The sequence below is a fragment of the Pantherophis guttatus genome, chromosome 7 (assembly GCF_059756535.1).
Source record: "Pantherophis guttatus breed Tessera chromosome 7, ASM5975653v1, whole genome shotgun sequence".
Taxonomy (NCBI): Eukaryota; Metazoa; Chordata; class Lepidosauria; order Squamata; family Colubridae; genus Pantherophis; species Pantherophis guttatus.
The window spans coordinates 86,255,437-86,282,919 of NC_142069.1; the positions used below are offsets into that span (position 1 = coordinate 86,255,437).

At 44.3% G+C, this 27,483-nt stretch overlaps 1 long non-coding RNA gene across 1 annotated transcript; it reads right to left on the bottom strand.

Annotated features, from left to right (window-relative positions):
* Nucleotides 1-4,308: 4,308 nt before the first annotated feature.
* LOC132712141 (uncharacterized) lies at nucleotides 4,309-27,222 on the bottom strand. Its single transcript, XR_009622829.2, has 2 exons — nucleotides 27,031-27,222; nucleotides 4,309-6,115 (listed from the first exon to the last, which is right to left on the bottom strand). It is a non-coding gene; the product is annotated as an uncharacterized LOC132712141 (long non-coding RNA).
* Nucleotides 27,223-27,483: the final 261 nt, after the last annotated feature.

A 27,483-nucleotide genomic window follows, 5' to 3' on the forward strand; every position in this document is an offset into this window, starting at 1 on the left:
TCTGTCCTCCCCATGTGTTCTTCGATTTTAACGTTTTGATTTTAGCTTTTTATGTTTTAGTCTGAGGTAACCGTAAGCCGCCCAGAGTTACCCTACGGCAGTGGTGTCAAACTCAACGCCCGCAGTCCGGACCCGGCCCGCGATGTGGTCGGATTTGGCTCGTGGAGCAGTCCTGGAAAATGTAAGGGGCCCACCCGTTTTGCTTCAGCCCGGTCTACCCAATGCGGCTTTGGCCCGGTCTACCCAGTGCAAAGAAGAAACATGCAGTTTGGGAAGTAGCGTCAAGCTGGCCACGCCCACCTCATTGGCCACGCCCAGTGAGCGGCATCAATCTGGCCACTCCCACCCAGTCAACCATGTCCGCCTGCCCCCCACCCCACCCAAGGTCAACCACAACCCTGATGCGGCCCTCAATGAAAATGAGTTTGACACCCCTGCCCTATGGTAAGATGGGCGGCCAATAAATTTTATCAATAAAATAATAAATAAATAAATTCCTTTCCTTCCCGCTCTGATGAGTCGGGTGGACGTAACCGGGAAGAGACAATCCTTCCGATAACCCGGTTCCAAGCCATGTTTGGGTTTGAAGGTAGCCACCAGCACCTTGCGTTGCACCCGGAAGGAAATCGGCAGCCAAGGCAGCTCCCGTAGACGAGAGGTGACACAACATGCACACCTGCGTCTGCACAAAACCACGCAGGTCGCTGCCTGTTTTGAACCCATTGCACAAGCTTGGCGAACTTGGGAGTCTCTTTTGTGCAGCTGCAGTCAGGGACGCGGTGGCTCAGTGGCTAAGACGCTGAGCTTGTCGATCGAAAGTTCGGCAGTTCGGCGGTTCGAATCCCTAGTGCCGCATAATGGGGTGAGCTCCCGTGACTTGTCCCAGCTTCTGCCAACCTAGCAGTTCGAAAGCAGGTAAAAATGCAAGTAGAAAAATAGGGACCACCTTTGGTGGGAAGGTAGCAGCGTTCCGTGCGCCTTTGGTGTTGAGTCATGCTGGCCACATGACCACGGAGACATCTTCGGACAGCACTGGCTCTTCAGCTTTGAAACGGAGATGAGCACCGCCTGCTAGAGTCGGGAATGGCTAACACGTATGTGTCAGGGGAACCTTTTTACCTTTGTGCAGCTGCAGTATGTCAATTACCTCAGACACTGGCAGCCTCCTGCTAGGAAAAACGCACAAATTGGCATATTTATTCCCTATGGGCGTATGCGTTCACCTTTTGCAAACCCCGGGGTGGTTGTTTGGCGCTTGTTGCCACATCCAACGCCGGAAATCTCAGAGCAGAAAAGACGATCATTCAGCAGGAAAAGCCGATGGGACCTTCTGGTCAAGGAGCAGCCAGACGTTCCTCGTAGCAACCGATCTAATATTTTCCCCAAAGGCTCTGCGCTTCAGAATTTCAACGCAACGCTTCTCTCCCTTGAACCTCAGCTGGGGCGCAAACAGGTCGGTCTGCTTTGTTATGAAACGCAAATCCGAATATGGCTGTTTGTTTTGATTTAATTTTAAACCAGTCTTCCTTTTTTTTGTAGCAACGCAATTCCTTTTTCTCCTTGGGTTGCAAACCCTGTGGCCCTTAGCAGTGGTGAAATCTAAAATTTGTTACTACCGGTTCTGTGGGCGTGGCTTGGTGGGGGGAGAGTAATGTGACTGGGTGGGGGTGGCCAATTTTTTTTTTCTTTTAAAACCATTTTTTCTACAACCTCTTTGGTGAAGAGGTTGTAAAAAAATGCTTTCAAAAGGCTCTGACGATCCCAGCTGAGTTGCCTGATCGGCAGAGGCTTTTTTTTCTTTTAAAAGCCTCTGCCGATCAGGCAACTCAGCTGGGATCGTCAGAGGCATTTAAAAGAAAAAAAACCTCTGCCGATCAGGCAACTCAGCTTGGATCGTCAGAGGCATTTAAAAGAAAAAAAGCCTCTGCCGATCAGGCAACTCAACCGAGATCATCAGCTGACGGATCCCTTTGACGATCCCAGCTGAGCCGCATGATCATCAGAGGCTTTTTTTTTTTACTTTTAAAAGCATTTTTTCGGCCAAAGAGGTTGTAGAAAAAATGCTTTTAAAAAATAAAAGAAAAAGCCTCTGATGATTGTGCGGCTCAGCTGGGCAATGGGGGGGGGCAGGGATTTTTGCTACCGGTTCCCCGAACCACCCGCCTCCATCGCTACCGGATCGAGCGATCCGGTCCGAACCGGGAGCATTTCACCCCTGCCCTTAGCGGGTCAACCAAGAGGCTGCTTCAGAAAATAAAACCGCATTTAAAACACATTCTGCATTTTTTTATACACGCTTCGGCACAAAAGGGGAAGCAAACATCTGTCGAAATTGAAAACTCACTTAAGTTTGACTCTCAAGGAAAAGCGAAGATGGTTTTTGCGCTGAGCGTCCACGGCAACTCAAGAGCTTAATGCCAGAGGGATAAAATCAATGGCTACAGGTAGTCCTCAACTTACAACAGTTTGTTTAGGGACCGACGTTACAGCAGCACTGGAAAAAAAGTGACTTATGACCGTTCTTCACACTTATGACCATTGCAGCATCCCCGTGGTCATGTGATCCAAATTCAGACGCTTGGCGACGGGTTCGTATTTATGACGGTTGCTGTGTCTCAAAAGTCACGTGACCCCCTTTTGTGACCTTCTGACAAGCAAAGTCAGGAGCCTTGGTTGTACAGTGGTCTAAAGACTAGACTAGACTAGACTAGACTAGAATAAAATAGAATAGAATAGAACAGAACAGAGGATAGAATAGAATGGAATAAGGAATAGAATAGAATGGAATGGAATGGAATGGAATGGAATGGAATGGAATAGAATAGAATAGAATAGAATAGAATAGAATAGAATAGAATAGAATAGAATAGAATAGAATCTGGAAGGGACCTATACCATTTCAGTTAAGAGACTGTCCAGTCTCTTCTTAAAAACTTCCAGTGATGGAGCACCTACAAAGTCTGGTGGCAAGTTGTTCCACTGGTTAATTGTCCTCCCTGTTAGAAAATTTCTCCTTAATACCAGGTTGCTTCTCTCTTTGATGAGTTTCCATCCATTGTTTCTTGTCCTGCCCTCTGGTGCATTGGAAAACAATTTGACCCCCCTCTTCTTTGTGGCAGCCCCTCAAATAATGGAATACTGCTTGATTTGAATAATGACAGATCCACGTCCCCTGCGATCGTCATAAATATGAGTCAGTTGCCAAACGGCTGAATTTTGATCATGTGACTGTGGAGAGGCCGCAACGGTCGTTAAGTGTGGAAAAACAGTCATAAGTCACTTTTTTCAGTGCCGTTGTATCTTTGAACGGTGACTAAATGAACTGTGGTAAGTTGAGGACTACTGCACCACCAATGTACTTAGATTTTTTTCATCCGTAAATTCAGTTTAATTTAAATTAATTTTCTTTGACTTTCTGTTGGCCTAAATCCATAACTCTGAGGCTTTTATTAACTCAAAACTGGGATGAAGCAGGGATGAAAAGTGAGAAGACGGCTGGCTGGTAACTGCATCGGAACGGAGCATCCCTCAAATCATTTTCTTCAAATAATTTTAGTTCTGCCTCTCCAATGAGTCTTTCTTTACTGATTTTTTTTTTTTAATTTGATTTATATGCTGCCCTTCTCTGGAGACTCAGGGCGGCTTACAATGCGTTAAGCAATAGCCTTCATACTTTTTGTATAAATTTATACCAAGTCAGCTTATTGCCCCCACAAACTGGGTCCTCAATTTACCTACCTTAGAAAGGATGGAAGGCTGAGTCAACCTTGAGCCAGGCGAGATTCGATCTTACTTTAATTGCAGACACTTGGTGTTAAATTACAGTGCTTCTGTCTGTTGAGCTAAATCAGGCTCCTTCATCCTTATCTGTGGAGTTGATTCACAATTCTCAGCTTTTTGTGTACAAAACGGGAGAGGCTCTTTTGCACAGTTAACAGCTTTCAAAATTAGTCCTTTAATTGCTTGTCCTTTTAAAGATTTCCAAGAATGAATAGTAAGAATTCCATCCAAACATATAATTAGTGAAGAATGTCAGGCAACATTGTTTTAATTCAGTCCCACTTAATGGAGACGACTCAAAATTGTTCAGTACACTATAAGCTACATCCAAGATTTTGATTTATTTATTATTTTTGCTGTCTACAGGATTGTAATATTTCAATTGTTTTACTCAATGTCTACGCTAGGTTTAGTCATAAACTCATAATTGAGTGCTACTACTGATCATTATGAAAGCAAGTTCGAATAATGGCAACGAGAGCTAAAAACTTACATTTACCGTGTCCCAACAATTACAACGATCTTAGGTAAAGCAGCAAAATTGTTTATTTTTTTAAAAGAAATCATTAATTGCCAACACTAGATGCAGGCTTAAGTCTACATAAAATAGAGGGAGGGAATTTTAAGATAAACAAAACTCCATAAATATCGAGGGGTCTATTCCGAATAAAATTAATTCCAACTCCAGTTCAATGAGTTGCAATTCATTAACACAAAACATCCCATCGCAAAGGAACAGATTCGGGCAGGCAAAGCCACATACAACTCTTTTGAGAGTTTGAAATGACACTTAATTTGTGCTGTGTCTTGCCAGAAGCTAACATACAATGTTGGCCGCTGTTTGCAGAATTTGGTAACTGCAAAATTTGACTTGCACAACAGGACAGAAATGAATAATGACCGGGAATAAAGACAGGCCCATTAATTGTCACAGTCTAATGCCGTGATGGCGAACATATAGCACACGTGCCAGAGGTGACACGCAGAGTGCTCTCTGTAGGCATGCGTGCCATCGCCAGTTGCTCTTTTGGTTTCTGGCACTCACATGTGCGCCTGTTCTGTCCCCTTGCCACACGCACACACACCAACAGACGTTCAAGAGTTAAAGACCAAACCAGCCGGCAAAATCCTTTTCCTTATGATAACGGAACTTGGCAACAACCTAGTGGCTGCCTGCCAAGAGTTTATTACTTACGAACAGGAGAGATAACTTCTCCCCACTTCTGGTACATCAAAAGAAACAGCTCAATCATTACAGAGTCAATCAAGTCCAGAGATAATCCAGCAAAGTCTATAGCAAAAGTCCAGCAATGCAGAATGGCGTGGAAGCTTTCAGCTTTGTTCGTCACAAGGTTTGACTGGCCACCACGCTCCCTTTTATATCCTGTGGGGTGTGGTCCAGTGACTCAGCCTAATCTCGGGCACGCCTTTTCTTCTGTTGCACGTGCTTATCTCTGCGACGCTGGCGTGGATCCAGCCAAGACTCATTACCCTCATCACTGTCCATCTGTGGCTGCGTGGGCGTGCTTGGCCCCGGCCCTATCTCTTGCCCTTCAGCGGACACCGAAGGCATTGCCAGAGAGGAGGGTCCTGGGGAGGGAGGCCTTGCCAACTTGACTCTCGGAGTCCTCTCCTGCCGATGACACAGGCTCAGGTAACGGAGCCACAACAGCGCCGGCCTGTTGGTCTTTGTGCGCACTGGAGTGCCGGAAACCCAAAAATCAGCTGCGCCAGCTACCTAGTCTTCGGGTTTCCAGCGCTCTGGCAAGCGTGAAGACCAGCTGGCTGGTGCACATGCGTGTGTTGGAAACCTGAAGACCAGATGGCTGGAGCGTGCATGCGCACTGGCCCGTTGATCTTCGGGTTGATGGCGCTTCGGTGCACTCGGTGCCGAAAAGATTCATCATCACTGATTTAGTGACTGTAAAGCTCACACTATTTTTCTCCAAGTTTAATCATCATCGTCATTTAACCTTATAATCCCTTGCAGGGTAGAGTCCGGGCAACTGAACAGAGCTAGCAGAGCGTTTTAATGGCCGGATGCTCTTCCTGTTGCCGACGTGGAGTTTTGTTCAGCGGAGATAAAGCTCCAAGTTTCTCCAAGTTTCACGGCCTTTAGATTATTTGGATGGCAACCAACAGAACCCTACAAGCAAGTTTGGTTCCTTGATTATGGTGGCTGAAGACACTTATTGGAACTGTAGCGATCCTTGGATGCTGAAGCTGATCTCTTATTCATTTTTACAACCGCTCAAAGACGCCCTTAAAACTGAGAAAAAACTGGAATTATTTCAGGACAGCTGGGGAATGTTTTATGAATCCACAAATACTGTATCTAAAAAAAGAAGAGAGAAGGATTGTCGTTTTCTTTTTTTAAGCCGGTGAATCACGAGTCTGACATGACAGATTCTATTTTGGGTTGGTTATAAAAATGGCCACACCTGAGTATAAAGGCTTGAAGGCCTTAAATTCACATCTGGCAACAACCTGCGTTAACCAGCAAGCAATTGTGGGTGCTAAATTGCACAGGACAATCTTCCAGGATGGGACACTCTTGCTTCTTCTACAAGTGGTCCTTATTTATTTTATTTATTAAATTTATATCCCGCCCTTCTCCCCGAAGGGACTCAGGGCGGTGAACAGCCGAGAATTAAAATAACATACAATATAAAAGTTAAAATAATTAGAAATAAATTAAATTAAACGGCCGCCCCAATTTAAAACCCCTAGCTATACAATTAAAAACTAACCCATAAAACCTATTCAGGCCAGGCCGGCTTGCTGAAATAAAAATGTCTTCAGGCCCTTACGGAAAGTGCGGAGATCCGGAATCAGCCGTATTCCGGGAGGTAGCTCGTTCCAGAGGACGGGTGCTCCCACAGAGAAGGCTCTCCCCCTGGGGGCCGCCAGCCGACATTGCTTGGCCGACGGCACCCTGAGGAGGCCCTCTCTGTGAGAGCGTATTGGCCGGTGGGAGGTTATCGGTAGCAGAAGGCGGTCTCGTAAATACCCTGGCCCTAAACCATGGAGTCCTTGACCTGGAGTGGGCTTCAAAAATGTTATCAAGGGGTTGTCTGCCCGGTTGCTGGGTGGACGTGGCCATGGTGGGCGTGGCCTACTCGGCCTCCTGCACCATGGCAGGGGAGAAGTGCTTTTTGCCCTCCCCGGGCTCCGGAGTCTTTCCTTGAGCCTCCGGAAGGGCGAAAATGGCCTCCCCAGGCTCTGGAGACCATCTGGAGGTCATAAACATGCCTGTTTCCGGCCTTCCCGAATTTCCGGTAGGCCTGTTTTTCGCCCTCCCCGAGCCTCCGTGCGTACCCTGCACTTACCTGCATCCAAAACGGGTCGCATGGGGACACCTGGGAGGGGAGGGGCAGGGGGAGGAGCCAGCCAGGAGTGGGATTTGGGAGTTCTCCGAACTGCACAGAATCTTAGCTAGAGGTTCTCCCGAATCCGTGCGAACCCCCAGCAGTCCCAGCCCTGTCCTTGACTTACAATTCTCTTACTGACCATTCAGTTACAGCACTGAAAAAAGTGATTTATGACCCTTTTTCAGTTATGATCTTTGCAGCATCCCCATGAGCATGTGATCAAAATTCAGACACTTGGCAGCTGACTCATCTTTATGGCCGTTGCTGTGTCCCAAAGTCACCTGATCCCCCCCCCGTGATGTTCTGACGAGCAAAGTCAATGGGGAAGCTGGATTCGCTTAACCACCGGCTTACTAACTTATCAACCGCAGTGATTCACTTAACCACCGAGAAAGGTCGTAAAATGGGCCCAAACTCACTCAGCAACGGTCTCACTTGGTGTGTCCCGTTTGACACCCGTGGGAGTAGCAGCCATGCTGGGGTCCCGTGATCACCATTTGTGACTTTGCCAGCTGGCTTCTGACAAATCACTGGGGAAGACAGCAGGAAAGGTTGCAGATTGCAAACATACATTATCGGCAAACTCAGTGTGGCCACGTGATGTCTTGCTTAACGACCGCACTGCTTAACAGTGAATCTTCCAGTCCCAATTGTTTGTTAAGTTGCAGTTTACCTGCATACCTGGGGGTAGGAGGTATTGTTGTGACCTAGGCTTCCTGAGTCATTAAAACACACGAGTAGTCCCAAAAAACTCTTTTATTGCAACAGCTGTGAATTACGTTCATTCACAGCTGAGTCCCAATTAGTTGCAAAAAGTCCTTCGGGATAATCACCAACCTTTATCTCCCTTGACAAGCTGCCAAAGACCTACTTGGCAAAGCCACACGGAGTCCAGAATCAAACAGAGATGCTGACTGGGAACAGAATTAACAACGTTGCTTTCCTGCATAGGGCCCACGTGCCTTTGCTCCTCTTTTAAGCCTTACGGGAGGGGCCAATCATCTCCAGGCCTTACTCCTGAGTCGTCCCTTTTGTTTTAACTGTTCGTGCTTCTGGCAGCTCTGTGCATGCGCGCACTAGGAACAGGCTCCTCCTGGTTCTCTGCCTCTCTGAAGGCTCCGGAGTCAGCGCATGACTCCCAGATGGCCCTGGCCCCATCTCTGCATCCGACGCAGAGCCCTCATCCAGGCCTTCAGGACTCCAGGACTGGCCCATGTTCCTCCCCAGCCTCCTCACTGTCCGACTCCGCTGCCAGCTACGTGGGCTGCTAGAGGACCACAACAGGTATAGATCGTTGTTAGGTGAATTCCGTCTCATTTTATGTCCTTCCTTGCCACAGTTGTTAAGGGAATCCCTGCAGTTGTTAAGTTACACGGCTGTTAAGTGAATCCAAAGGTCACATAACTCCGGGACACTACAACTGTCATAAATACGAACCAAGCATTGTGATTGATCATGAATTGTTGTAAGGACTTACAACTCCTGCCAGCACGGACAGGCAAGAAATTACGGGGACTTGCAAGCCAGGACATCTGTAGGGGCATTGAACTTTGCACCTTATGTAAATACGGGCGGTGGGTGGAAATTAATAGAACTGAAAGTGTGAAAACAGGAAGACTCTTCTTAACGGTTTTCCTCACACCTTGTGCTGCCAACGAAAGCTCTCCTCTCAAATTTGCAAGTTGCTCCTATGTTAGAAGGTCTTCCTTTTTCAACAGCGGTCTAAACCGCATTTGTTTTGAACCCGATTCCTGAATAGCTTTAGCAAGATTTATTGAAATACATGAGGCGGCAAGAATTCTAGCAATGGTACCATTTTCCAAATCAGAATAGAATAGAATAACAGAGTTGGAAGGGACCTTGGAGGTCTTCTAGACCAACCCCCTGCTTAGGCAGGAAATCCTAATCTGGATTAATCCCCCCCCCACACCAAAAGAGTAGATTTTGTGCCCAACTCTCTTGTTCATAGAAGAACTAGAGTTCTATGGCACTGCGTTTAGAATTTACAAAAAAAGAACCAATACACTTTATTGCATGCAATATATATAACTTAGAGCCTAGGCACAATATTCAATATGTGTAGGAAAGTATAAAAATGGAAGTGGGTGTTTCCCAGGGTCTTTTATAAAGATTCAGAGTAGCTGTTAAGCATACAGCACTGAGATATAGAATGCAGATTTTTAACATGTTATTTGGTGTGCATCGAAATGGCATAATTTTTTTGTTCATGTTTATGGTCATACCTATACTTGTTATCTTGTACATGTTTGACAAACAAACAAACAAATAAAAATAATCACTCTTAAAACAAGGTTAAAAAGGAAACAAAATGGAGGCAAATGAGGGCTTATCATATTTTAACTCCTAACTAAATATAGCCCCCCTCCCCAGGTTCATTATACAGTTACGGAGGTGAGGACTATGGTCTTTATGACTTGTGGACTTCAACTCCCAGAATTCCTGGCTCAGGAATTCTGGGAGTTGAAGTCCACAAGTCATAACAGGACTATAATTCCCGCACCTCTGATTTACTATCTTAAAATTCCTTTTACTGCCTCGCCACCCAGCATTTCAGCAGATCTGTGTGTCCTGTTAATAAATTCATTTTTCAACCGTCTATTCGTAATGTGAGCTGCAAAACAAAAATTATTCACGTTTTTGGTTTTAAAGCGCGCCTACCCTGATCCGTTTGCTAATCTAGACTTGCCACACCCCAAATTAAAACATTTGCCAGCATTTAATGGGATAAAATATATATTTATTTTCTTCCAAAGAAAAGTTAAGAGGAGTTTGTGTTTTTCTCAAGATAAAAATGATCCCGTCTTCGAATCAGAAAAGAACACTAGGGGGCATCAAACATTTTCAGCGTCCAAAAATTAAACTGTGTCTATCTATGAATTTTCACTCGCACACACACCTTTTGGATAAATCTCCCTGCTACAGCATGTTTCCAGCATATTTTCTTTTCCATCTTACTAACTTCCACAAAACAGCATTACCATCGCTTGGGTTATTCCACTGTGACTCGTGTTGGCAGGAGAGGTCATCTCCATTCCTCAATAAAAACATGGAAAATATTATACAGGTAATCTTCAATTAACCACCAAAATTGAGCCCAAAATGTTTGTGGCAAAGTCAAAATGAATTTTGCCCCATTTTACGACCTCTCCTGCCAGTCGTTCAGTGAATCACTGCAGTTGTTGAGTTGGGACAGCTGGTCCTTGACTTGCAACCACAACTCAGCCCAGAATTTGTGTTGCCAAGCGAGATTTATTTGTTAAAAGTGAGTTTTTGCTCTATTTTACGACTTTTCTTGCCACATTTGTTAAGTGAATCACTGCAGCGGTTGGGTTGTTAAGTGGCTTCCCCGTTGACTTTGTCAGAAGATTGCAACCGTCATAAATATGAGTCAGTTGCCAAGTACCCTGTTTCCCTGAAAATAAGACATCCCCTGAGAATAAGCCCAATCGGGCTTTTGAGCGCATGCACTAAAATTTATTTATTTATTTATTGGTTCAATTTATATGCCGCCCTTCTCCGGAGACTCAGGGCGGCTTACAATGCGTTAAGCAATAGCCTTCATACTTTTGTATATACCTGCTTAGTAGGGCTTTCGGGGGCCCCTAAGCGGTGTTCTTTTTTATACAAAGTCAGCTTATTGCCCCCACAATCCGGGTCCTCATTTTACCTACCTCAAAAGGATGGAAGGCTGAGTCAACCTTGAACCTGGTGAGATTTGAACTTGCAGTAATTGCAGGCAGCTGGTGTTACTTAACAGTGTTACTTAACAGTGCTTTAGTCTGCTGCGCCACCAAGGCTCAATATAAGCCTCCCCCCCCAAAATAAGCCCTCCCTGAAAATATTTAAAGATAAGAGCTGGAAATCAGGTAAGACGGCAAGAGGAGCCCCATCTTGCTCCATGCCCCCCCCAAATAATAAGACCTCCCCGAAAATAAGGCCGAGTGCTTATTTCGGGGTTCAAAAAAAAAAGACAGGGTCTTATTTTCGGGAAAACATGGTATCTGAATTTTGATCAGGGGGATGCTGCAACAGTTGTTAAGCGTGAAAAATGGGCAAGAAGTCCCTTTTCTCGGTGCTGTTGTAACTTTGGTCGCTAAATGAACTGTGTTTTAAGTCGAGGACAACTTATATAGCTTTCAGGATTGGGAGCTGTCAGTTTGAGCAGAATATCTTTGCACTACCTTCGTAGGTTTAGCTTTTGATGTTGGACAGCTGGCATCACTAAACAGACTTTTAGAAGGGATGCAAATGAGCCGGCTGGAAATTTGACTCCCCTTTTGCTCTGCATAGCACAAGAGGAACTTAAAAATAGGTGATCCATTAATGCGAAGGAGAAATCATTCAACGTTTGGTAAGAGTAATATGTACGCAAGCTGAACGGAGAATAAATTCAAGACCCACGAACCAGATAGTTGGGACAATCTCTTTTTGTGTGATTTAGACTGGAAAGTTAAAAAAGAAAAACAAGTTGTAGGGTTGAAGTGATTTTACGACTTTTCTCTTCATATTTGCTAAGTGAATCACTGCAGCGGTGAAATTAGTAACACGGTTTTTGGCTTTGCTTGTCAGGAGGTCGCAAAAGTGCGAGCCCTGGGACACGGCGACGGTCGTTAAGTATGAACCTGTTGGCAAGCATCCAGATTGTGATCACGTCAAAAAAAGGGCCACAAGTCAACTTTTTTTCAGGGCTGTTGTTAACGTCAAACGGTCACTAAATGAGAACCGTTGTTTAAATCGAAGGTGGCAGATTGTGAATAGAATTCCCTGAGAATGTCTGGATGGTTCATTTCCACGTTTCTAAACCAAAGCAAAACGTATTTTTAAAAAATGGAAAATGGGTTTATGGCGGTGTTTTTTTAAAAATTATTATTTGCCCTGGCGTAAATATTGTTGAATTAGTTACTAATAGTCACCACTTCCTGCTTGGCAAGAGAATCATTAACTCCGTGAAAGTCACATTTCTGCCTTAGAATTGCATAGGAAGCTTTCACAACCTAGTACACTTGACAGGAGGATTGGATCAGGAGTTCCATCATCCCCGGTCAATCCAGCCAATTGTTATCGTGACCTTGGACAAATAAATGTATACTCCCGGCGTAGGGAGAGAATAGCGGATTGAAAATTAACTCATCCGAATGCTGTGTTTTTCTGCTTCGATGAAACACTCTGGCTTCATCCACTCCCTTTAAAAAAAAAGAAATGTTACATTTTGAAGAAAATCAAAGTGGTCAGAAAAAAGAAAGAATTCACCAAGGACATTCCGTTGTCCAATTTTAGGAAGTTTTCAATAGTTCCGAGGGAGGAGATGCACACCAGATTTTTGCTGTAATATCTCCTCTCTTCCTGCAGGTTAAGAGTCCAGTGATCAAACTACAACCGAAACAAATTTTGAAAGAGGACCATGCTTTAGAACAGGGGTGTCAAACTCAAGGCTCGGGGACTGGATTCGGCCTGCAGGGTGTTTAGATCTGGCCCGCGGGGCCGCTCCGGAAACAGCAAGGGACCGGCCAGCAGTGCCTCTGCCAGTGAAAACGGAGCTTGAGAGGGCTGTGTTCGGCTTTCCCGAGCTCCGTTTTCACTGGCAGAGGGTTGCAGGAGGACGTTGCAGCCGGAAATGGAGTTCGGGAGCCTGTTTTCACTGGCAGAGCGCTTGGGCCGCCACAGGCGCCCCCAACACGAGTGATATCAAGCTGGCCACGCCCACCCCAGCCCCCTGAGGTCAAACACAACCCCGATGCAGCCCTCAATGAAATCAAGTTTGATGCCCCTGGTTTAGAAGGAGTAGGAATAAACCTCATATTATTTATGCATTCATCTTTAAATTACGCCCACAAGAATCATAACCGAATAGGCATACCTAAAAGGCCGCAGTGCTATCAAAAGTATACACCTAAACTGTGTGCTTGTCAAAAAAAAAAAAAACATTTTGTTTTAAAGTCAGCGAATTCTTTTAACTTTACGAGCAGTTATTTGCGGTTTGTTTTCTCATATGTAGATCTGCATCTTTAAAGCTGTAAAATGCTCAGCTTGTTTGTTCGTACAAGGGCTGTTCCCTCCAGGAAGTGCCAAAATGCCTTTTCAATTATTACATTTTCCACCCGGCCTTTTGAGAAATCAGATTAGATGGCAGCAGAGCAAGGCAGAACAATGGGTATTCCTGTCAGCTGTTTTGGTGGCAGCCTATCTCAAGAGCTTGTGTAACCTGTCTCAAAACCTCTCCTTTAATGAATAGCCAGTATACACACACACTTTTAATCGGTTTTATTGCACACAAAGGGAGAACACACGTCTACATGTATTTAGTCCAAATTTAATTAATGGTGAGGAAAACCAGTTACACAAAAGGACAAGGTTTGGGTTTTTTTTTAAATGGAAGCAAGAGAATTTCAGTGGCTCCAACTTTTCTGGTTTTTTAACAGATGTTATGCCAAATCACTCATATATTTTTAAATAAAGTTTTTATTTTTATCTCCAAAGTTAAAATACAAAATAGAATGGGGGAAAAAACCAATTATAAACAAAAGCATCCAAACAAAAAAGTAATAAAGATATGCTTATAACAAATATAACGTCAACATTAAACATGAAATGACCACCTTGGTTGAATGCTGAAAAATATATCTGATACATACATCTCCCCCGCCTTTTGTAATGGGTCTTCAAAGAGTTATCAACTTTCCCATCTATTTTTACCAAAAATCTTATATAAAGATGTCACTGATATGGAAATCTATTATCAATCAAATCAATCCACCATCTATTCACTTAAAAAGCGAACAGGTAAACAACCCCCAAAACAAAACTAATCTAATGGTATTTAACACAGGGAAAGTCCACAAACAGCTTCTTATAAATTTATTTAATCCATTGCCTCTAATCAATGCTGTTAATTTTACCATCTCTCCCAGTTCAGTCAATTTTAAAACCTATTCTTCAACTTCCCTTTTTCTTTCCAATACTTGGCAAAGGCAAATCCTTGCAGCAGTCATCATGTAAAGAAAAGGTAAAAAAAAGAGAAAAGAATGCAGATTAAATACATAACCCCAAAAGTCTATTTATTCAGAAGCAGTCCATTAAGAAATGACAAATACCTAGGAATACCTTGCCTGCCCTTAGCGGTATAAGATCTGGCCAACTTAAGTCAACCTTAGGAGATAAGCAGGGTTGGGCTGGTTTACTATTTGGAGGGTGGGCACTTCTATAGAATACCAGAAGTGTAGGTCAGATACAGTAATTAAGAAAACAAAAATCAGATGAAGGCGATGACAAACCACTTAAATCTCATTTCCAAGAAAATTACATGGACATGAGTTCAATTCAAAGAGACTATTTGTAAAGGTAAAGGTTCTCCTCACATATATGTGCTAGTCGCTCCTGACTCTAGGGGGCGGTGCTCATCTCCGTTTCAAAGCCAAAGAGCCAGTGCTGTCCGAAGACGTCTCCGTGGTCATGTGGCCGGCATGGCTCAACGCCAAAGACACACGGAACGCTGTTACCTTCCCACCAAAGGTGGCCCCTATTTTTCTACTTGCATTTTTAAATGTGCTTTCGAATTGCTAGGTTGGCAGAAGCTGGGACAAGTAACAGGAGCTCACCTAGTCCCGTCACGCGGCACTAGGGATTCGAACCGCTGAACTGCCAACCTTTCGATCGACAAGCTCAGCTTCTTAGCCACTGAGCCACCGCGTCATTAGAATATAATTCCAGTATTTTAATAACCATATACAGGTAGCCCTCAACTTACAACAGTTCATTTAGTGACCGTTCGAAGCTACCAATGGCACTGAAAAAAAGTGACTCGCGACCCCTTTTCACGTTTCCCGGTGCACCTACTTTACGCCTAAAGAAATTGATCTGGATGAATGGATAGGAAAGGAGCAAGATCCCGCCGAGAGAGAGGGTGGCAAGGAGCAGACGATCAATACCGCAAATTAATTGGCAATTCCCTCCAATACAAGACTTGTGATAATGCAAGCTAAAACGCAGGGCTGCCTAAGGCGTTCAGACTTTCAGCCACCAAGGGGCTGCTTTCGGATGAAATGTTTTGAAACGGGATATTTATAATATTTATTCCAGCTTTCCAAACCAAGGATGACATAAATCATGAAAGCGTTAACAGAATAGTAGGCGCTGAGCCTGAGCCACTTGTCTGAATGAAGATGAAGCCAAAGAATTAACTAATCAGGTAGGAATTTGTAAGTCTTCCCGGACAGTAAGTGAAATAGCCTTTCCACCACTTTCCAATGACGTCAGTAGCCTCGGAGCCTCAAAGTCCAAATGTTGACGCTAACCAGTAACCCGTCATTTGTTTCAGGCTTTACAGAAATACATACTACTACAGGTAGTCCTCAATTTACAACCACAATGGAGCCCAATATTTCTGTTGCTAAGCGATACTCTTAAGTTTCCCACGTTTTATGACTTTTCTTGCCACAGTTAAGGGAACCACTGCAGTTCTCAAGTTAGTAACACGGTTGTTAAGTGAATCTGCCTTCCCCCATGGACTCCACTTGTCAGAAGGCCGCAAAAGGGGATGGCGTGATATTCCCCTGGGACATTGCAACTGTCATAAATATGAGTCAGTTCCCAAGTCTCTGGATTTTGATCATGGACCATTGGGGATGCCTCAACGGTCGTTAAGTGTGAAAAATGGTCGTCACTTTTTTCAGTGCCGTTAATGTGTAAATGAACTGCTGTTAAGTCGAGGACTAGCTGCCTAGGGTAATGAGCCAATGGAACATAAGCCAATGATAGAACGAGCAACTTTCAATATCTACAGATTGTCCTCGACTTATGACAAGTGAGCCCAATATTTCCATTGCTGAGGCGGTTCTTAAGTAAGTAGTGCCCTATTTTATGACCTGTGGAAGCAAATGGCTGCAGTTGTTAAGTAATTTGTGTGGTTGTTAAGTGGATCTGGCTTCCCTCGTGGACTGCTTATTAGAAGCTGGCTGAGAAGCTTGCAAATGGCGATCACATGATCCTACCCTAAATACATGCTGGTTGCCAAGTGCCAAATTTTGATCATGTGACCCCCAACAGCCGTTAAATGAGAGAACCAGCCATATGTCACTTTTTCAGTGCCATTGTTTAACTTCGAGTAGTGACCAAAATGAAACAGGTTGTAAGTCGAGGATGACCTGTGTGTGCTTTCCTGAAAAGGGCAACTTTCAATTCACTTCCTTATTTCACAAAAGGAAGCAGAAGCATAATTTCTGAGTTATTTTCCTTGCTTTCTCCTTTTGTGGCTTCCATTTACCATTTCTGTAAACTTGTGACTATCTCGCTGGGTGATTTACTTTAGAGCAATTTGTGTTTAAGGTCATACAAATACACATCATTGCGAAACTGCTTTTTGAGTGCAAACCGCTCTGCTTTTAGGCCCCAACACTCTGGCGGAAAATAACATTAAAAAAAAAAAAATCTAACCCAGTTGAGTTTTTTTTCTCTTCCCCAAGGGGGACATGTGGGTAACGATGAGTAAAAAGTTGGGACCGAAACATCTTTTCTCTCTCTGGTCAGAATCTTGTTACACAAAACAGGAAGAATTTCCCAATTACATCTTGACAACAGCCATTTTTTTATAATAATAGCTCATTGCGTACTTGTGAAGAAACCAAGCAAGAGATAGGAAGTTAGCAGGATATAGTATTGCCTGCTAATATCACATAGTTGCAGTCTTCACTTGCAAAGGACTATTTAAAAAAACCCGTCAGCTGCTTTGGCTTCCCCATCTGAAGCCTTGCTTCTGTTTGTTGTCAGACACTTGTCACTATGGAGATACTTCTACTGCTTAAGTCACGCTCTTTTATTTTATTTTTGCTGGGTTGATGATCAACTGGATTTAGCAAGGAAGTCGACCTATGGAAAAGCTTTTTCCATTTCTCGCACCGAACGGCCCAAATTTTAACCATTTCTACTTGCCCTGTTTTAATCTGTGGATTTTTATTCTGCTAGTCGTTGCTGACTTTAAGGGGAACGATGCTCATCTCCCTTTCAAGGCCATTGAGCCTGCGCTGTCTGAAGGTTTTTCTGCAGTCATGTGGTCAGTATGACATCACAGAGCGCGACTACCTTCCCATCAAAGTGGTACCTACTTATCTACTCGCATTTGCATGCTTTCGAACTGCTACCGTGTTTCCCCGAAAGTAAGACCGGGTCTTATATTAATTTTTGCTCCCCCCAAAAAACGCATTAGGGTTTAAATTTCCGGTTAGGTCTTATTTTGGGGGGAAAGGGGCGTTGGTCCTACCTGATACACTCCTTCTCAGGGTTCGGGGAAGGTCATCAAGAAAATACGGTACTTAAATGCATCTGTCTGGCTGACAATCTTAACTGGGGCTTATTTTGGGGGTAGGGTTTATATTACAAGCAACCTGAAAAAATCATGCTAGGGCTTATTTTCCAGCTGGGGCTTATTTTCAGGGAAACGGTAGGTTGACAAGAGCTGGAGTAAGGATGGGAATTCATCCATCGTCCGAGTCTCAATCCTGGGTTGCAGACTTTCCAGCCGGCAAGCCCAGCGTTTTAACTAAGCCACTGCGTTGCCCCTATTTTAACCTAGACTTGGTTTTAAATGCAGTTTGACAATCTTATCAAGGCCGATTGTGCCTCAACAATACATTAATTTTGATCTGCAGGTTGGAATATCCTGTGAATTAAAGCGACAGTTCCCTAGCTACTGAGGAATTAATGGCTTCCCACAGAACTTAACCAGGTTGATAGAATGGGCACCAAACATAACACATTAAATGGCTGAACTAGCAAGGAGTATTTTACAAAGTGACTGTTTTCCTTTCACACCTTACAAGTCTTTGGAATGCATCTCCCCATGTATGGAAGATTGGCATTTAATTGTTTTAAAAAATAGGGGCCCTACACATTGTGCGGGGTTAGACATGATTCCTGCATGCTCCATATAGCAGTTTCCTAGTTTCAGTGATGGTACTTGGAAGCTTATTGGTAATTGCAAGTTGTCCTTGACCTACAACCACTCATTTAATGACCATTCAAAGTTACAATGGCACTGAAAAAAGTGAGTTGTGACCACACTTGCGACTACTGCAGCTTCCCCACAATCAAGTGATCAAACTTTGGGTGTGTCCTGGGGTCCTAGGACTGTCGTTTGCAACCTTCCTAGGGAGCTTTTGACAAGCAAAATCAATGGGGGGAAGCCAGACTTGTTTTAACGACTGCATGGTTCACTTAACTGTAGGAATTTATCTAACAATCACAGAGTAAAAAGGTTGTATAATGGGGCATGACTCACTTAACAATGGCCTTTGTTTAGCAATGAAAATTTTGGGCTCTATCGTGGTCGTAAGTCAAAGACTATTGTAGTTAGGTAAGGGACCACATAGAGAGAAAGAGAGAGAGAGAGAGAGAGACTGGGAAATGCTGAAACTAAGATCTAGCCTTTATTAGAAAGACCAGAGAAACCGAAAACCTTCATTTGCATGAGAAAATATACTCCCAGCTGCTTTTTTAAGCAGATTTGTGGGAAACATGATACCCAAAGGCCAAAATAAAATGTCATTCGTGGTATGTAATTACACTAAGTGATTTGTTCAAGACAAGCTATCAGAACTGTGGCAGCTTCATGTTGAGCTGTCATGTCACACCTCCCCTCCCCATCCTCGACAAATCTTAAGATGACCCATCTTTTAAGATTGAAGGAAATCATACAGAATAACAACCACATGACAGTCAATTAAGAATTTGGCAACAGAGAGATGCAGCTGAATTTTAATAGCCAGGAGAAAAGCTTGAGAGCTTCCCAACTCTTTAGAAAAAAATAATAATAATAATAATAATGAAAAAAATGAACACAACATGGGAAAACAGGCAAATATTTTATAGAGCTGCAAACTCTGTATTATTTCTCCTTCAAGTTGTACGAGGGCAAAGCAGAAGGAAAAGAACCATTTATTTCAAGTAACAAGGTAATTCTTCATTCTGCATGCACTTGGGAAGCCTCTATAATGAAGAACAGGAACCAGAGCTATTTTGAAACTGGCAAAACTGGGTCGGCCTCTTCCCAATTTACCCAAAGTCCTCTTTTCACAACATTCTCTGTGTCGCCAAACATTGTTGGTCCATCACGAACCATGTTAAATTCTGAATCCAACAAATGATGTTCCAATCTTCTCGATTGCCGATCGAAGCCAAAGTAACAAAATGGTAATGATGCCACTGGTCCCCACTGAAGTTAAACGAATTAAAAACGAGTTTTTAAAACACAGACGAGAAGGTTGTATACTACACGCAAATTTTGAGTTCTTTACGCAACCAGGAAAACCTGCCCAGTTTATCAACTATTAAATAAGTAGCAATTACAGTATCAGGCATCCATTATTTCTGCTCAAAAGCTAGGGCAAAAAACTAAGTGCACTGATGTTTTTACCTAGTTTGGTAATGAAACGTCTGCTCAGAGAGCTCCGGGATCTCTCATTTCAACTCTGAACTACAAATATTCTTCTTTATCAAGAAATCTCTTGCACGCCATTCCCTGTAGCTGTTTTTATTCACTTAAGACACTCAACTGTGAAGGAACACACAGAGATGCAAAAATGGCTGATAACAATATTATAATACCAATGACTCGTTAGCTGCGCTGGCTCTCAAAAAGTATTTCCTCAGAAAATTCATAGAATTTAGGCTCAGTTTAAACTTGCGGTTAAACTCTCTCCTCTCCCTCTTAATTTTTAGACATGGGAAGGTGGCCCTGAGGAAAAACTGGTTAATGAACACCGGCTTCACAGCCTTCTTGGTGAGGAATAGGATTCAGAAGCTCGTACGTGACCTCCTTGGGTTTATCCGCAGGATTTGGGTAAATCCACAGTTAAATAAGATTGCTTCATGTGTTCTTGACCAATAGCCAATGTTTGGAAAGAATAAATACCCAGAATTATACGTATAACGCTGATAAATCAAATCTGGGCTCGATCTGTAGACTGAGACTGCTGACATATGTTGCCAATTATTATTTTTTAAAGAGGATTTTCAGACAACTTTGGACTACATTTCTGGAAGTGTTTTGTTTTGGTATAATGTTCCGGGATCCTCTTCTCTCTTTCCATTTTAAAACTGATCAAGAACTGCGGGATCCTCTTCTCCCTCCATTTTAAAGCTGATCAAGAACGTTTTTTTTTCTGCAGAAATCTGAGTGCTACCGTGTCTCCCCAAAAATAAGACCATGTCCTATATTTTTTTGAACCCTGAAATAAGAGCTTGTCCTTATTGCCATGCGCTCAAAAGCCCGATTGGGCTTATTATCAGGGGATGTCTTATTTTGGGGGAAACAGAGTAGTAAGGCTAGGGATGAATGGTTCTGTAACCCAATGAAATGCCTTTTATAAATATTGCAGTGTTTTCTATTCACACATTTCTTCTGGTGTGTGTGATCACAGCTCCACTCAGCACTATAAGGCTTTCTAAATTTTAGTCTGATGTTTTATATATATTCCCCCCCCCCCCCCCCCGGCTAAAAGCTACTCCAAGTGAATCTAAGGAGCTGCAGTGCACTGCAGTTTGAAAACCACTGTTCTCGCTTAGCTCCGGACTATATAGGAAAAAGCTCTCCCTAATTCTGCAAGGTAGAGAATATTCTAGGTCCCTCCATTGTGTTAAAATACTGTAAGGCGGAACTCTAGGATCTGTTTTAGTCCAACGTTATAAAATAACCCAGAAGAAAAGTATTCACACTATGTGGCAAATACTCCGTTCATTCCACATGCCTCCTTTTTCTTGCCACCAGTTGTAAGCCGGAAGGCAATCATGCACAACAGTCTGTTCCAGACTGTTGGCTGTTCCAATAATCAAGCTAACTCTGGGGCATGACGGTAGGAAGATACTGTGATTTCCTACGGAGGGATGTGCAGAATTCACTGACTTGGGAATTAAATATTTTGGAAAATTCCAGAACGTTCCACTAATCATGCAGTTCCCGGGACAGTTCAATTGAAAGTAAATCCTCTGAACCGGAAGTTGTTGTGATCCCCGAACAGGTTGGTTTCATCCAGAGCGCAATGTCTGAGAAACTGAGGATCATGTCTGGTTTGGAGGATTTACTTCCAGAAATTGTCAAAATACCCTTGAAATAGAGCCATCTAAAGGAGGACGGAATGCTCTAGAAAACTCCAGAACGTTCCACGTTTTAATCAACGAGTTTCACATCTCCTTACTGTAGTGCATGATATTCCTTACCTTCAAAGTCACTACTAACAACATTATATACGCAAAACGGTTTGAAGCCAAAAGGCTAACACATTTATCACGGTATATATATTTTTTGAGAATCACAATCAAGTTGATTCTATGCCTCGTGGAATGAAGCATTAAATGTTTTAGCCAGCGTTTCACACAAGCGCGTAGCACACTCAATTATGGCTTTAATAGTTAATTTCACTAGGTAATTCTGCCTCTCCTCTCAATATTTACCTGGTTTGCCTCCCTCATAGGCAAATGTGTGCCTATATATTTATATTTTCTTTTAGCCTATATTCCAGACTTCTGATGCAATGGACTGTGACCTCTAAAAGTTACACAATATTTCTCTTTTGTTAGCTTTCAAGGAGGCACAAGGCTTTTTATTGGTTTTGCTAGAGCCCCAGAATCAGCATTTCAAAATCAACACAGAATTCTACCGTACACTTCACCCAACTGCTACAGATGAGGAACATCTGGAAAGAGTCTCCATATAATCTCCATGGGTGGTTCAGTGCACCTGAAAAGAAGCAGGCCTCCAAATCTATAGTATGGTCCATATAAAAAAAGTTATGTGTATGTTAAGTAAGAAACAAAGTTTACCAAACGTTTAATAAGCTGCTGGCTATAAAAATGCACCAGTAACTCTGTTAAAAAGTCATTGTAAATTGAAGAGATTATTACTGAAGGGTCAAATGTATTATTAGCTATGTTATTATTGTATTATTGCACCTGACAATGCAGACAAGGCCTAACTATCACAAATAGTCCTTGTTTAGAGATTGGGAGAAGGATTTCCATTGCCAGGGGAAGCGATTGTTAGGAAAAACTCCACCTAGCAACATTAGTCATTAAGTGAGGACCTCACATTTCTCCTGCCCTGCTACACTCGCTTCTGCTTCAACTGCCCTTCCCGCCCCCTTTATCTACCCGCCTCTGCCCTTTTGGCTGCCTTGAACTCCACTACTGCTAATCCTCAACTTACGACCACAATGCAGTCCAAAATTTGTTACGAAGCAAGACAGTTGTTAAGTGAAGCACTGCAGTTGTTAAAAGTTACCAACATGATTGTTAAGTGAATCTGGCTTCCCCATTGACTTTGCTTGTCAGAAGATCGCAAAAGGGGATCACGTGACTCCGGGCCGCTGAAACCGTCATAAAGATAAGTCAGTTGCCAAGCATCTGAATTTTGATCACAGGACTGTGGGGATGCTGCAACAGTCGTAAACTGTGAAAAACGGTTACAAGTCACTTTTTTCAGTGCCGTTGTAACTTCAGATGGTCACTAAAAGAACCTAAGTCAAGGACTACCTGTACCACTGCCTATCCCTACTGTGTCCCGCTGCTCCCAACTGACTTATACCAGGGGTCTGGAGCCACTTGTGGCTCTTTCACCCCTCTGCTGCGGCTCACTGGCACTCAAAATATGCATCACAACCACCAATGTGACACCTGCCGGCACGCGATTTATTGAGCTTTTCAACCTCCAGTAGGCCAACCATGGATAAATCCAAGAAAAGAAAAAATTTCAGAAGAAAACAGAACGTTTAATTCAACTACATATTCTAGTTTTGTGGCCGCTCAAGAAATAGTCAGGCACGGGAAGGTTTTTGTGGCTCCCGGTGTTTTCTTTTCTGTGGGAAACGGGTCCAAATGGCTCTTTGAGTGTTTAAGGTTGCAGACCCCTGACCTATACCATCATCTACATCCTCCCACTGACAAAAGCATGCCCAATCAATGGTCCTCCATAGGGGTAGGTAGGTGATAGCGGAATGCAGGGCAGCCAAAAGGGCAGAGATATGGGGAGATAGGCAGCTATTGCAAAGATTTTATAAAGGGCCAGGATCTTCCATGGCTGGGCAAACCTCAACAAAAGAAAGGACATTAAGCCTTCCATAAGCCATACCAGAGCAACAAAAATTCCCAACACCACTTCTGGAAGCGTAACGTTGCCCATTGTACAGGTGGTCCTCGACTTATGACCACAACTGAGCCCCAAATTTGTTGCAGGTGTGTAAGTGAATTTTGCTCCATTTTATGACCTTCCTTGCCCACAGCTGTTAGGTGAATAACTCCTTAAAAAGTTAGCAGCAGTGCTGTTAGTTGAATCTGGCTTCCCTATCAACTGCTTGGTCGAGTCACCAAGCATGATCACATGATCCCGGAGACAGTCGTAAAGACGAGTCAGTCGCCAAGCATCCAAATTTTGGGTCAGGTGACTGTGGGGATGCTGCAGTGGTCACGTGAAAAAACGGCCATAAGTCACTTTTTTTCAGGGCCTTTGTAATTTTGAACGGCTGCTAAGAATGGTTGTAAGTTGAGAACTAACTGTACTGTGGAATTGGGCCACAGCATGTAAAAACCAAATTGGGCCAATTAAGTATATATAAAAATGGTAGTTTTAGCAATACTGCTATTCCTAAAAGTAGTCCTTACCCTCTACACAAAAGAAGTGCAGTTCAGAATATAGAGATACCTGCTAAGAATTAACACTGGAGTAATATAGCAATAGCATTTAGACTTATATACCGCTTTACAGGCCTCCCCAAGCGGTTTACAAAGTCAGCATCTTGCCCCCAACAATCTGGGTCCTCATTTTACTGACCTCGGAAGGATGGAAGGCTGAGTCAACCTTGAGCCACTCAGAATCGAACTCCTGGAGTATCACAAATTTAACTATAGACAGAAACCAGACCTTTTTCAATCTAGCAAAAGCTTTCCTACACCAAAAACAGCTAGGTACGTCAGCATCTTTATCTTTTCACTTTAGATTAGCTTTTTGCTGTATACGGGACTAACAGACTGATTTCAAGAACCTTATAAAGGTAACTCTTTCAACACAATCACATAGCAAGCTTAGATCTAGTTAGTTTCGATGCGGTGCTCTGGAGTCCATGAACTGCACATTTTGTATTTTACTCAGAAAGCAAACTGTCATTGTTACTGACGCTTCAGAGATCATGGAACAAAACAAGTTTACTATGTATTTTTACAAATTGCCATAGGTCAGCTCAAGCTATTGTGCATTTTGGGGTACAAGAGTGTGAAATGATTTAACTAGATTGTTCTTCCCTCTTGGCTGACTAGGAGTAACTGATGGCCAATAGAACCCTGGCCTACCTCTGTTTTTTTCCATGAGTTATTAATTTTCCACAAACATAATGACTTTATGGAAAGCATTTCTACAGTGCAATATAAATAACATTTTATTGATTAGCCATTAGGCCGTATCTGTTTAATATATAAAGAAAAGCAACAGGAGGACTATGGCTGATCAAATCGTGCCACATATCAAAGTATAGAACTCTGATAGGTTCAAAACAACCAAATGGAAGCTACTAATGTGACAAGAAGCTTGTTTGCAAGGGAGGTTATGCAGCTCAACCATGCACTTTCCATATACTATAATACAATGGAATGAAAGCCCAGTTATCAAGTTGTCATTCCAAAATTCTTTATAAATTTGTAATTTATGTATCACCAGTAATTAAAACTAAGAACTTCAGATGGAGTCTAACAGAAATTTTAAGTAACCAGCCTCTAGTGCAAGGTCATAATGTGTATCCTATAATGGCCATTAGCTTGATATTTTTAAATATTTAGATGACATTTAATTAGTTTATTAAAATGATTAAATGTTCCTGTAGAGTTAAGGCTAAGTAGGAAAGATTTAACCATAAGGCTAAAATGAGGATTGTACTCCAATGTCCAATGCAACACACACCAGCTACTTTTCGCTATTACAGAAAGACTTGCTACTTATAGAGCTACTTAAAAGATTCCTCCAAAAACAAGTTAGTAAGAACAGAACTCTTCTTTTATACAAGTTGGAAAAGCAAATCGGCGAAGCACAGCTTTCACAAAAAAAAAACCCCACAAAAAAGCAAATTTCTCCATCCTAAAACCACGCAACACAAAATTATTATTACCCTGATTCCCCCAAAATAAGACATCCCTTGATAATAAGCCCAATATGGCTTTTGAGCGCATGGCAATAAGGCCAAGCGCTTATTTCAGGGTTGGAAAAAAAAATAAAATAAGCAGGGTCTTATTTTCGGGGAAACACGGGTATTTTTTTTGCAGCCGATTTACTTTCGGTCCTCTTGCAAAACAACAAAGGCCCTTTTGGTACAGGGCGGATGCACAGACCTAGATGGCAGCTACCAATTTCCTGCTTCCAATCTCCATCCCAAAGCGGTGCCAAGGCCTGGGTTTCCGATGCAACGAATCCATTAAAGACCGGGGGGGGGGGGGAGGCAGGGAAATATATATATATATATTCCAAGATCGGACAATGCAGTTCCCAGTACTAAGGAAAATGCTACCATCTTTGACCTGCTTTCTCTTGCCAAAGACCTTTAAAAAACCGACTGCTCCTACGGCTCTTTGCAGCAGCCTTCTTTTCACTCACACACACCCCAAACGCCCTATTCTGCACCCACAAACACACCCGCCGAGGCTTGGCTCTTCCAGCCTGCAACTCCCTTCCATCCGGGCGGGCTGTCGCTCCTCCCGCCGCGGAAAGGCACCAGAGCCAGAGGAGGACGCGAGAGGACCGGGGGGGTGGGGGTGGGGAGGGAGGAACAGCCGCTTCCTGGACGCACCTTACGGCGCAAGCGGAGGGGGGTGGTGGCGGTTTCTCGGCACAGCCGCGCACGCTAAAGAGGGCCGGGGGTTAAGTGGAGGGGGGTGAAAGGGGGGGGGCAAAGGCTCCATCGCTCCACCGCCTTGAAAGGGAGAGCCGGGCAGCCCAGCCAAGCTCGCTGCTGCTGCTGCTGCTGTTTGCAGCCGGCGCCGCCTTTTCCGGAGCGAGCTGGGGCGCAGCCAAGCCAAGCCGTCGGAAGAATGCAACCGCCTCGTCACGTGACCTCCGGCCGACGTGCAGCAGCAGCAGCGCCCTTCGCCTCTCCAGGGAGACGTTCCGCCATCTTGGATTGACGCAGTTACGGCTAACTAACCGCTCGAAAAAAAAAAAACCGCCGCCACAAACGCCCCCTCCGTTCTCCTTTCCCCACCCGCCAAAGGAACAAAAGTTGGCGTGGGGGGGGGGGGGAGAGGGAAGGGGAATTAGAACCGCCAGCGGACGACCCAACGCGGCTGCTTCTGCCCGGCGCCGCTCCGCTTCCCCTCCCTTGCTGTCATGGCGCCCGTTTTCTTCTCTTCCCTTTGCGCCAGCGGCCAAACCCCCCGACCGTTCTTTTCCCCCCCCTCCCTCGGCCCTACCCAAGCGGAGGCGTCTGGCCCTGCTGCAGGATGATGTCAGCATCTGCCAATCGGGACGCGCCTCTTCGGGGCGTCCTTACAAGCCGATTGGCTGCCGCTCTTCCGGCTACCTCCCCCCCCTCTTTCGGGCCCCGCCCCTTGACTGAGGGTTGCTCGCCGCGGTTCGCTGCGGAGAAAAGGCCCGGCAGGAAAAAAGGAGGCGGGAAGGGCAGGGAGAACGTTAAAAACGCCACACGCGCCGCCGACACACAAGACGCTCGTCAGCCGCCGCCATTTCGTGCTGAGAAAAACACCCCCCCCCTTCCCAGACCAAAAAAAATAAAATAGCCAGCGGGACCAGACAACGGGAGGAGGGGGAGGCAAAAAACATCCATAGATACACTCACAAGACATTTAATCGCCCGCCCTTCTTTCACCCCCCTCTGCGTACCCAGCGCCCTATTACAGCCGCCGCCTCTGGGTCCCGGCCGGGCAGCCAGCAAAGCCTCTCCCGCCGCTTCCTCCTCCTCCTGCTGCTGCTGCTCCGACGGGGAAGCCCCGCTGAGGGGACAAGCGAGCTACTCTAGCCTGCCCATCAGTTCCTTCTCCTTCCTCCCCTCGGTTCTCCCGGCTCCATCAAAGCAGCGCCGGAGCCGCCAGCCCGGCTTTTATCTGGTGCCCCGAGTTTGCGCACTGAAAGGAGGCTCACTCAGCCCCTGGTGGGCGTCGAATGAAAACCCCAGCCGGCCTCCCCTCCCAAGCTCCGCAGCCGCAAAGACGGAGGCGCTTGTCTGGGGCCGGCGGCGGCGCCCGCGGAAGCCGAGGGGTGTCGAGGCGCCAAGGCGAACCTCCACATCCTATGTCTCTCCCCCCCAGACGCTTTTTCTGTCAGCCGCTCTTCTTC